Below are 11,694 nucleotides of genomic sequence, written 5' to 3'. Positions count from 1 at the left end.
GCAGAGTGCATGTTGTATTTGTGGCGTAGCTCGGAAGGAGAGGGTAGCAGTCGACCTGCACCTCGTCCTCCTTGCAGAGCGCACGTTGTATTTGTGGCGTAGCTCGGAAGGAGAGGGTAGCAGTCGACCTGCGTCTCGTCCTCCTTGCAGAGCGCACATTGTATTTGTGACGTAGCTCGGAAGGAGAGGGTAGCAGTCGACCTGCACCTCGTCCTCCTTGCAGAGCGCATGTTGTATTTGTGGCGTAGCTCGGAAGGAGAGGGTAACAGTCGACCTGCACCTCATCCTCCTCGCAGAGCGCATGTTGTGTTTGAACTTAGGCGAGTACTTGGACTGCAGCTAAGCCGCCGAATGGAAGGCTGGCTTACCACTCGGTAGGATTTTGTTTAACTTAGGCGAGTACTTGGACTACAGCTAAGCCTCCGAGTGGAAGGCTGGCTTTCCACTCGGTAGGATTTTCAAAAACTTAGGCGAGTACTTGGACTGCAGCTAAGCCTCTGAGTGGAAGGCTGACTTACCACTCGGTAGGATTTTCAAAAACTTAGGCGAGTACTTGGACTGCAGCTAAGCCTCCGAGTGGAAGGCTGGCTTACCACTCGGTAGGATTTTGTTTAACTTAGGCAAAACGGATTTCGCAGCTAAGCCTTCGAGTGGGAGGCTGGCTCACCACTCGGTTAGGATTTTCTTTACAGACTTAGGCGAATCAGATTCGCAGCCAAGCCACCCACTGGGGGATTGCTTTATGTGGAAGAAAGTAATAACAATTACTGGGAAAATCATAAAGCTCTTGTCTTTGATAAATAAACTACAGAAGTACTTTTATTACAACTCATCCGAGTGAATACTTAAGTGTAAAAGGGATGGAGAAGCTCCGCGTTCCAAGCTCGGGGCTCGTCGATCTGATGCTCGACATTGTAGAGATGGTATGCTCCATTGTGGAGAACCTTGGTGACGATGAAGGGACCTTCCCAAGAAGGAGCAAGCTTGTGTGGTTTCTGCTGATCCACTCGGAGAACCAAATTTCCTTCCTCGAAGGCTCGACTCTTCACGTTTTTGGCGTGGAAGCGATGCAAGTCTTGTTGATAAATGGTCGATCGGATCAGGGCCATCTCCCTTTCTTCCTCTAAAAGGTCGACTGCATCCTGCCGTGCTTGTTCTGCTTCAGCTTTGGTGTAGAGCTCGACCCGAGGAGCATTGTGGAGAAGGTCACTCGGCAAGACTGCTTCAGCTCCGTAGACCAAGAAGAACGGAGTTCTTCCAGTCGACCGTTTGGGCGTGGTCCTTAACCCCCAAAGCACCAAGGGAAGTTCGTCGACCCATGCACCAGCCGCATGCTTGATATCACGCATCAAACGGGGTTTCAACCCTTTGAGAATCAAGCCGTTGGCTCGTTCTGCCTGTCCATTCGACTGTGGATGGGCGACTGAAGCATAGTCGACTCGTTTGCCTTGAGACGTGCAGAAAGCTCTGAATTCTTCGAAATCGAAGTTTGACCCGTTGTTAGTGATGATGCTGTGCGGGACTCCATATCTGAATATTAATTCTCTGATAAAGCTGACAGCAGTACCGGCATCGAGGTTCTTGATGGGTTTGGCCTCAATCCACTTGGTGAACTTGTCGACTGCTACCAGCACATGGGTGAAACCGCTTCTGCCTGTTCTCAAAGGGCCGACCATATCCAACCCCCATACTACAAAGGGCCAAACAAGTGGTATGGTCTTTAAAGCTGAGGCGGGCTTGCGTGACATATTGGAGTAAAATTGACATCCCTCACACTTGTCGACTATCTCCTTTGCCATTTCATTCGCTCTTGGCCAATAAAATCCGGCTCGGTATGCTTTGGCCACAATGGTCCGGGAAGACGCATGATGGCCACAGGTCCCCGAGTGGATGTCGTCAAGGATTATTCGACCTTCCTCCGGCGTTATGCATTTCTGACCAACTCCAGCCGCGCTTTCTCTGTACAGCTGCCCCCTTATCACAGTAAATGCTTTAGATTGGCGGACGATCTGTCGAGCCTCTTCTTCATCCTCCGGGAGCTCTTTCCTCAAGATATACGCGATATACGGTACTGTCCAATCGGGAGTGATCACCAAAGCTTCCATGATCAGGTCGACCACATCTGGAACTTCAACCTCAGTCGGATCCGTAACACTCTTAGGTTGCGGGGCTTCGTCGGTAAAAGGATCTTCTATGATTGATGGAGTATGGATATGCTCCAAGAACACATCATTGGGGATGGCTTCTCTCTTGGATCCTATCTTCGCCAAATCATCAGCCGCTTCATTTTTCAGTCGGGGTATATGGTGGAGCTCTAACCCTTCGAATTTCTTTTCAAGCTTCCTCACTGCATTGCAGTATCCAGTCATGGCTGGGCTTCTAACGTCCCACTCCTTCATCACCTGATTGACCACCAAATCTGAGTCGCCATAAACCATAAGGCGATGGACGCCGAGTGAAATGGCCATGCGCAACCCATACAAAAGTGCTTCATATTCTGCTTCATTATTGGAGGAATCAAAGTGGATCTGGAGCACATATCTGAGCTTATCTCCTCGGGGAGAAACCAAAACTACCCCAGCACCAGAACCATTTAACATCTTAGAGCCATCAAAGAACATGGTCCAATGCTCCGAGTGAACTTGAGTCGGCTGCTGTTGTTCAATCCACTCGGCAAGGAAATCTGCTATAGCCTAGGACTTAATGGCTTTCTTTGCCTCAAATTTGATTTCAAGGGGAAGGAGTTCAATCGCCCATTTAGCCACTCGACCAGTTGCATCTCTGTTGTGCAGAATCTCTGACAATGGTGCGTCGCTGACGACTGTAATGTCATGATCAGAGAAATAATGAGCAACCTTCTTCATGGTCATGTAGATCCCATATACGAGCTTCTGATAATGAGGATATCTTTGCTTCGATGGAGTCAAAACTTCAGAGAGATAATACACTGGGCGCTGAACTTTGAAGGTTTTACCTTCCTCTTCCCGCTCAACCGTAAGTACTATACTGACGACCTGTCCTGTGGCTGCAATGTAAAGCAACAGAGGCTCTTTGCCGATTGGAGCAGCAAGCACCGGCTGGGTGGAGAGCAGAACTTTTAGCTCGGCAAACGCTGCATCAGCTTCTGGAGTCCACTCGAACTTGTCTGCCTTCTTCATCAGTCGGTAAAGAGGCAACGCCTTTTCACCAAGGCGAGAGATGAATTGACTTAACGCAGCCAAGCATACAGTAAGCTTCTGGACGTCGTGCACACGCACAGGGCATTTCATTCGGAGTATGGTGCCAACTTTTTCTGGGTTAGCATCGATTCCTCGTTCTGAAATGAGAAAACCGAGTAACTTTCCGCCAGGTACTCCGAATGTGCACTTTGATGGATTGAGCTTGATATCATACCTCCTGAGATTGGCAAATGTTTCAGCTAGGTCAGTCAACAGGCCGGAACCCTTTCGTAACTTGACAACGATATCATCCATGTACGCTTCCACATTCCGACTGATTTGAGTGAGTAAACACTTTTGAATCATTCTCATGAACGTGGCTCCGGCATTCTTGAGACCAAATGGCATGGTGATATAGCAGAAGCACCCGAATGGAGTGATGAAAGCTGTTTTGATTTCGTCAGGTCCATACAGACGGATCTGATGATACCCGGAATAAGCGTCTAAAAAAGACAATCTCTCGCATCCCGCAGTTGAGTCGACAATTTGGTCGATGCGAGGGAGAGGAAAATGATCTTTTGGGCAGGCCCGATTCATATGTTTGAAATCAATGCACATGCGAAGTGAGTTGTCCTTCTTGGGAACCATGACGACATTGGCGAGCCACTCAGAGTGGTATATCTCTCGGATAAACTCTGCTGCAAGGAGTCGAGCCACCTCCTCGCCAATGGCTTTTTTCTTCTGAATGACGGACCGTCGAATATGTTCTTTAACAGGTTTCGCTTTTGAGTCGACTCTAAGGCGATGCTCATCCAGCCCCCTGGGAATACCCGGCATGTTAGCTGGCTTCCATGCAAAGATGTCCCAGTTCTCACGGAGGAACTGGATGAGCGCTTCTTCCTATTTAGAGTCGAGTGTTGTGGAAATATGGGTCGGAGCTGCGTTGGGGTCAGTCGGGTGGATATGAACTGGCTTCGTCTCCCCTGACGACTGGAACGCTGAATCTGTGGCGGGCTTCTTGGCCCGCAGCAAATCACTCGGATCTGCATTTTTCTTGTATCTTTCCAGCTCTACCACTGTTATCTGGGCATCCGCAATCTTCGAGCCTTTCTAGAAACACTCTTCTACCTTCTTACAGCTGCCAGTGATAGTGATCGCTCCTTTGGGGCCAGGCATCTTTAATTTGAGGTACACATAACATGGTCGAGCCATGAAGCGGGCATAGGCTGGTCTTCTCAAAATAGCGTGGTAAGCGCTCTGGAAATCCACGACTTCAAATGTCAGCTTCTCTTTGCGGAAATGCTTCGAGTCGCCGAACACTACATCCAGAGCTATTTGACCGAGTGACTCAGCCTTCTTTCCAGGAATGACTCCGTGAAAACTCATGTTGCTGGAGCTGAGCCTGGACATCAGAATGCCCATTCCCTTAAGCGTCTCTGCATACAGTATATTCAACCCACTGCCGCCATCCATCAATACCTTCGTCAGTCGAGTGCCTTCGACGACTGGGTCGACCACCAGCGCTTGCCTCCCAGGGGTGGCAATGTGAGTAGGGTGATCGGACTGGTCAAACGTAATGGGAGTTTGCGACCATTTCAGATAGCTTGGTGTCACCGGGGCGACCATATTTACCTCGCGGTTGATCACTTTCAGTCGACTTTTGCTCTCTACATCAGCAAAAATCATCAGGGTGGAATTGACATGAGGGTACCCTCCATCACTGTCCTCCTTGTCCTCGGCCTTGTCCGACTCCTTCTCTTTGTCCTTGGGCTGTTTTCCTTGAAACTGCTGGATTAAGAGCCGGCACTGGCGAGTGGTATGTTTCGGGTAGATGAAGTTACCCTCTTCGTCTTTCTTCGTGTGGATGTGACACGGTAGATCCATCACGTCATTTCCTTCTTTATCCTTTACCTTCTTGGGGTTCCAAGATCCTTTGGGCTTCCCTTTGAATTTGCCCTGAGTCACGGCCAGAGCCTCTCCAGGAGCAGCTGGCTCGGCCTTCCGCTTCTGCTTTCGACTGGAGTTTCCTTTTTCCGATTGACTCGGCTTATACTTGCCACTCCGGAGCCTGTCCACTTCTTCACCGTTAGCGTATTTGGTGGCAATCTCCATCATTCGACTCAGGGTCATATCTCCGGTTCGACCAAACTTCAGGCTCAACTCTCTGTTCTTGACACCATCCTTGAAGGCACAGACCGCTTGATGGTCCGACACATTCTCCACGGTATGATGCAAAGTGATCCATCTCTGGATGTAATCTCTCAATGTCTCACTCGACTTTTGTACGCAGACTTGAAGCTCCGTCAATCCGGCCGATCGCTTGCAAGTTCCCTCGAACGTCCTGACGAACACTCGGGAAAAATCTTCCCAGGTGTAAATGCTGCTAGGAGCTAACTGATTCAACCACGCCCTGGCCGAACCCTCTAGCATGAGTGGCAAATGCTTCATGGCCACCTCATCATTACAGCCACCAATCTGTACCGCCACTCGGTAGTCTTCAAGCCAAGTCTCAGGCTTGGAATCTCCGGTGAACTTACTTACCCCAGTCGCCAACCTGAAGTTGGGGGGTATCACTGCGGCTCTGATGGCTCTGCTAAAGCATTCTGGACCTGAAACATGGACTCGGCTGCTAGTGGGCACATCTCTGTCATGGCCACCTCTATGAGCTCTTTCCGATCGACCAAACCTTGCACGATGATGGATCTCGCGTCAAAGCCTGGTTCTCTGGGGTCGACCGGAGCTCAGCGCCCAACACTGAGCTGGCGCCTGTCATCTTGCTGCCGATGGGCGTTAGACCCACTTCTCGGGGGAGGAGTGGGCACTCGACGCCTATCATCACGATCAAATCGGTCATCATAGTGGTCCCGCCGGCCTTCACGTCCCACGCGCCTCGGAGGTGACCTTGGGCTGTGAGCCGACTGAACAGTATTCGCGGCGACGGATCGACTGTGAATCCTGTTGCGCGACTGTGACACAACTGAATTCTGATCTCCTGCCACCCGGAGCAAATCCCTGATCTGCATCAAGCCTCTTCCAGCCTTCGACTAAGAGGGCTGAATTGACTCCGCTATACGGGCTGCAGCTGCCAAATTGTGAATCAGGGTTCGATATACCTGAGTCGGTTGCGGAAAGAGCTGACGTCGGCTGGAGTCAGGTACTCGTTGACGCGCATGCTCGTCGAGTGCTCGCTGGAGGTTCTCCAGTCGAGTGCGTTCAGCCAAGTTGGCCAAACGCGCCTCTTCCAAAGCACGAGCCTTAGGAGTTTCTCCTGCGATGGGAGTATGCAGGGCATCCATGTTCCGGCGGCGAAGATCTTCTCTTTGCTGAGAAGTGAGCGGCTCGGGCTGATATTCTTCGTGGGCCTGAGCGGGGTCACCTCCATCGTCCATCCCATCGATGCGTGGGAAACCGGGAGGGCTACGAGGCCCGTTGACCATCAGGACCTCCGCCGCTAGATCACTGCTGTCGCACTTGAATGCAGTCTCTATGGAGCAAGTCGACAGATCGAACAGGCCATAGAGAGATTCGTCGGGCTCAATTGCCGCGACTTGGGTGGTGGCCGATTGGCGAGCCACTGCATGTCTCACCCATCGCTGAAGCCTCGACCGACCGGAGCGCTTGCGCTGGCGGGAGACAGGGAGGGAGGACGGCATAGGGGTCGACCGGTATGGGGTCGATCTTGTTTCTTCCACGCACATCATCGGTAAAAACGTGGTTGGCGCCAATCTTGTTTCTTCCACGCACTCGCTTAGGTGTCGATACCTCATATCAGTGTGCTTGCATCTACCATGATGCATCAAATTCATCCATACAGAGATTATAGACTTGTCTTCAACATTGAGCACCACTCCTTCCAGTTTCTTTTGTCTGTGAGGTTACCGAGTAGTCTTCCTAGGCACATGCCTTGACACACCGCGATTGCAGCTGCAATATACTCAGCTTCACTGAAGGATAATGTGACCACTTTCTGCTTTTGTGCTAGCCAACTCATTCATCTTCTTCTCAAGAAATATATCACGTCCAAGGTAATTTTACGGTCGTCAAAATCTCCTAGCATGTCGCTATTACTATAGTCTAGTAGCTCCACCATCTCCTTCTCTCTCGCATAGGGACAACAAAGTTTTTTATCCCCTTAACGTACCTAAATATATTTTTCACAATTGTCCAATGTTCCGTTGTGGGTAATGCTAATGAAATAGGCCAAGTCTGGTCGTCTATTCACAAGATACCTAAAGCTTCCGGCCACACTTCTGTACTCTGTCGCATCAACCGCGGGTGCTTCGCTCCTCTTGCTGAGTTTAAGTTGAGGCTTCACTGAAACATAAGTTGCCTTGCAATCCTCCATGCTACAACTTTCATTTATCTTCTTTGCATCCACATATAAGTGCCTGACCGATCGCTGAGGGCCAGTAATTCGGCTATGTGCATGTACCGATCGGGACTCCATAAGAACCCGACATCAGGCCCGTACCCGGTTCCATTTTTCATGACATGTCCCGCTATCAAGACAAGGACGGCCATTATTTCTAGTCTAGATCACGTACAATGTTTCAGATTTCAGATATTTGGCTCGCGTTGTCTGATCAATGCTTCCGGAAATCTTCTCTTATCTCCTCTAGGAGGTATCGGAAATACGCGTAGATATTCTCCTCCCTCGATGCATCACTCTGACCAGTGGGTCCCATGTGTCAACGACTAAAAGCCAGTTCTTTTGGTAGTTTTTTTGACTTCCAGAATAAGCTGCCCCCTACTCAGCTTATTCTAGAAGCCTAAAGTTTGGTTGGGCTTCTAAAATAAGCTCGAATAAAGGTAGGGGGCAGTTTATTCGAGCTTATTTTAGAAGCCAGCAAAAAACTGGCCCTAATGTTGGTAGCTAGGGAGCATCTCTCTATCATGTGATCTGTATGTGTTGACGCTCATCGAGCAATGAGCATCTCCGTTGTTCATTCATTCACGTGGGCCGCTCCAAATCGATGGTCACACGAGAGTCTTTGCTTTGTGGTACTCACCCCGGTTCATGCTTGGTCTGCCACGGAAATCGCAGGGTGAGCTTGCGAGCGTGGATGATGAGGCCATGTCGTGTCGCCGTCGTCGTACTACGTACGAGCTACCCTGCTCCCTCCCTCCCAACGTTAGAAACGTCAGCGTTGGTGCTACACGGCACGTTGGAGCACCGCCTCGTTGTCGCCGTCGAAAATGGAAAGCGACGACCCGGCCTCTTCGGTCGTCCCGTTCCGCCGTCTTGGCGGCATCCATCCCATCCCATCCCGGCGCTTTGATTAACACGGCGACTCAACTCCGGGGAGCCGTGTGGGGTTCCTCTGATGCCTTTTTCAGACCTTAATTGCCAGTACGGTTTTGCACAAAGTGGTCGCCACACACGCCTTGACGACGACTCCAGATCTCTCACATGCTTTTGGTTGTGCGCGGCCGTGATCTAATGATCCATCTCCTGACGCTTTGGAGCTGCTGATTGGCATGCAGAGGCTCACTTTGGGCGGGAAAAGTCGCTAACAGTAACAGGAAAGAAAATGAGTGTCCTGTGCATAGTGAGAAACTTTCGAGAGAGCCACGCATTGCATGCAGATGTTGACCGGTCTCCGCCACGGAATCGTGCCCGGAAACCGTGTGTTGCCATTGGCCGATAGGTAGCTACTCAGGCCAATTTCACCGTGCGACCCCAAACGAACGTCCGTTTTATCCGGATTTTATCCGTCTGAGTAGGGGGATGAGGTTGTGTCTGGGGCAGTTTCCAGGATGCGGTGGCCGTGCGCCTAGCGCGCGGCCGCATCCCGGCCGCATCTTATCCGCGTGCACTTTTCTTTGCAAGTCCTTAAACTTTTTTTCATCATTCATTTTTGATACATGACAATACATCATCACATTTTGACTAGTAAAGTAAGGCCAAAGAAAACAAGAATCACAAGAATACATTTGAGAAGATACCCAACTTTCATAACTGCTCCCTTGAGTTGGGTTAGGGCCTTCTCGATGCACTCATTGTTGATCTGTGGAGGAGGCTCGATGTTGCATCCTCCTTTCTTCTTCAAGCCAGAAGTTGACGTTGCTTCCTCACACGCAGTATCGTGCCTAGATTCTAATCTAGCAACAAGTGCACTTGTCTCATCTACAGCCTCTAGGCTAGCTAAAAGTGCACGAACATGTACTAGATTTCGCTCTATCAATATATCGATGTACTCTTCTTTCCAATACCAAAACTTGCATCCATTCTACACAATAAAACTTAAAGTTAGCACAATTAATCTAATCTGAGAGCACAAACCAAAGCTAAAAAGAGCACGTACCCCATCGTTTAAGAACTTGATGAACACCCATCCGGAATGCTCCGGCATTGTAGACACGCGCCGCACGACCATCCTTGGGCAGTGGTCGCACTTGATGAGGGGCAACGGTGCGCCGACGAGCTTTTGGGTAAGCACCGAGCTCGGCCGGCCGCCATTCACATATCTGCCGGCAGACCACCGACGGTGCAGATCCGAGCGGCTAGAGGACGAGCCACTGCCTGCATGTGGCCTTGCGGCCCTGCCAGGGCCTTCCGGCAAGGTGCCCGGCCAGTCCATGGCGCGGCCCGGCCTCCCACAGCCGGGCGAGCTCAAGACCGACCGGATCCGCCCCAAATCTGACCGACGGGTGCGCAAACCAGGTGGCCGTGGTTGGGTAGCTCGGCGGCGACGAGGGGAAGGGGCTGGGCGAGCGCGCGTCTGTGTTGCACGGCCGCAATGACAGTGACGGCGGGCGGCGGGCGGCGAGGGAAAGAGTGGGGAAGAGTGGAGTGGGATGCGATCGGAGGGAGGGAGGGGGACGGATAGAAAAAGGCCCATCCTGTGCCACCGACGGGCGGGCCAGGGGAGGGCCAGGGGAGGACACGCGCAGATGGCCGGCGCGTCTGCGTGATGTCCGTTTCACCGCCAAAAACGGCGCAAACTTGGGCCGCGGATGGGTCAAAAGCGGACACAAAACAGACAAAAGTCCGTTTGCTCCTGCGTGCTGGGCCGCCCGGTTTGTCCGTTTTACCTCAAACGGACGGGTCCGGACAGGATGGGGTCGCGCGGTGGAGTTGGCCTCACACAACTAGATCGATCGATCCATCGTGATGCCGTACGTGCAGCGCCTAGTACGAATATTCTCTCCTATTGCCAAGATTAAAGAGGAGGCTCTGCTGCCATGCGATGGGCCTAAAGACTAACAACATGCTTACGCAAAGGCCTGTGCCAAACAGTGGTCGTGACCTTTCCGTTGTTGACCAGCAGCTACGTGATCGAGTTAGCACACACGTTGCGTACCTAGGTTAATTGTTACTAGAATTAGATTGATTTGAAGTCGCAAAAATGTGTGCCGTGTCCTTCCTGGCACCACTGTTTCCCTTGCTTCCGCCAGCTTAGTTCGATCGACCGGTCGATTCACCATTAGTGTTGAAGTGTTGAAACGGTTATTTTTGTGGACGCACGCGCACTCGTACCGGACGCCTGGTGCTTGTAGTTTTCCCCGGTCGATTTTACTGAGCCGTGGCGATGCGAGACGGGTGAGATGGATCTGGCGGTTGTTGCCGTTGGCAGCTATGGCGATGGCAGGGGTAGATGGAAAAGCCATGCTAGTACCACACACGAAAAAGGAAAACATAGTGTGCACTTATGCATGCTCGTCGAGACAGCGCGTGATCGGAACTTAGGACGGGACTACAGCGACCTCGATCCAACTACGACTCCCTAGCTAGCTACATAGCGAGGTCCATGAACTGCTCTATTAGATAGCTTCATAGCCAGCTGGCCCTGCTCTAGACCGCCACCTTTGTCAACTTTTATCTCTCCAAATTAAGGACTCCCGCCCCACATGCACGTACTCATACATGCACCACAGGAGTACAGGACGTGTACGCATTACGCATAGCACGTACTAGAGCATGACGCGCGCTTTGCCGCGTCTATTCTTCGATCTTGGGTTAAGTCATCTATGTTTATTTTGTATACGGTCTATTTAAATTGATTGGCTCGTTGTGTGTAATTGTCATTTAATTGTGCTATATAGCAGTGGCAATTATGTTTAAACATTTCTATAAAAGTATCTGTCTAGCAAAATTAATGAACAATTGTTGCGTGAACTTCGCTCAATACGCCCGAGCTAAATTTCTTGCTCAAGGTTATTACACAGAATATTAGAAAATTGGAAGAATAGAATGGTAAATCTATAATCATAGTTACACTCTGGTTGGATGCAAGAGAGTAAACTGCTAACTTTCCGCGTCTTTCCTATCGACTCCTTGCTTCTTGTGTAAGCACGTGCGGCCTCGTCGGCGGTGGACTACGTGTCAGGCTAGAAGCGGCTTCCCTTGTCGTAGAACTCCATGCCAAAGTTGTCTGATGGCTTCGCCCGCACACCGAAGAACTCCGTCTTGCTCTTCGAGATCTTCTTCGGAGGCATGGCGATGACAGGGCGGGGACGACAGCAGCGGTCAAATCTGAGCGGCAGCGATGAGGTGGGGGCTCGGGGCGGGGGCATGGTGGCGGGCGGCGGTGGG

This window comes from Triticum dicoccoides, chromosome 2B (genome assembly GCF_002162155.2).
Source record: "Triticum dicoccoides isolate Atlit2015 ecotype Zavitan chromosome 2B, WEW_v2.0, whole genome shotgun sequence".
In the NCBI taxonomy this organism is placed as follows: domain Eukaryota; kingdom Viridiplantae; phylum Streptophyta; class Magnoliopsida; order Poales; family Poaceae; genus Triticum; species Triticum dicoccoides.
This window is presented reverse-complemented; position numbering follows the sequence as displayed.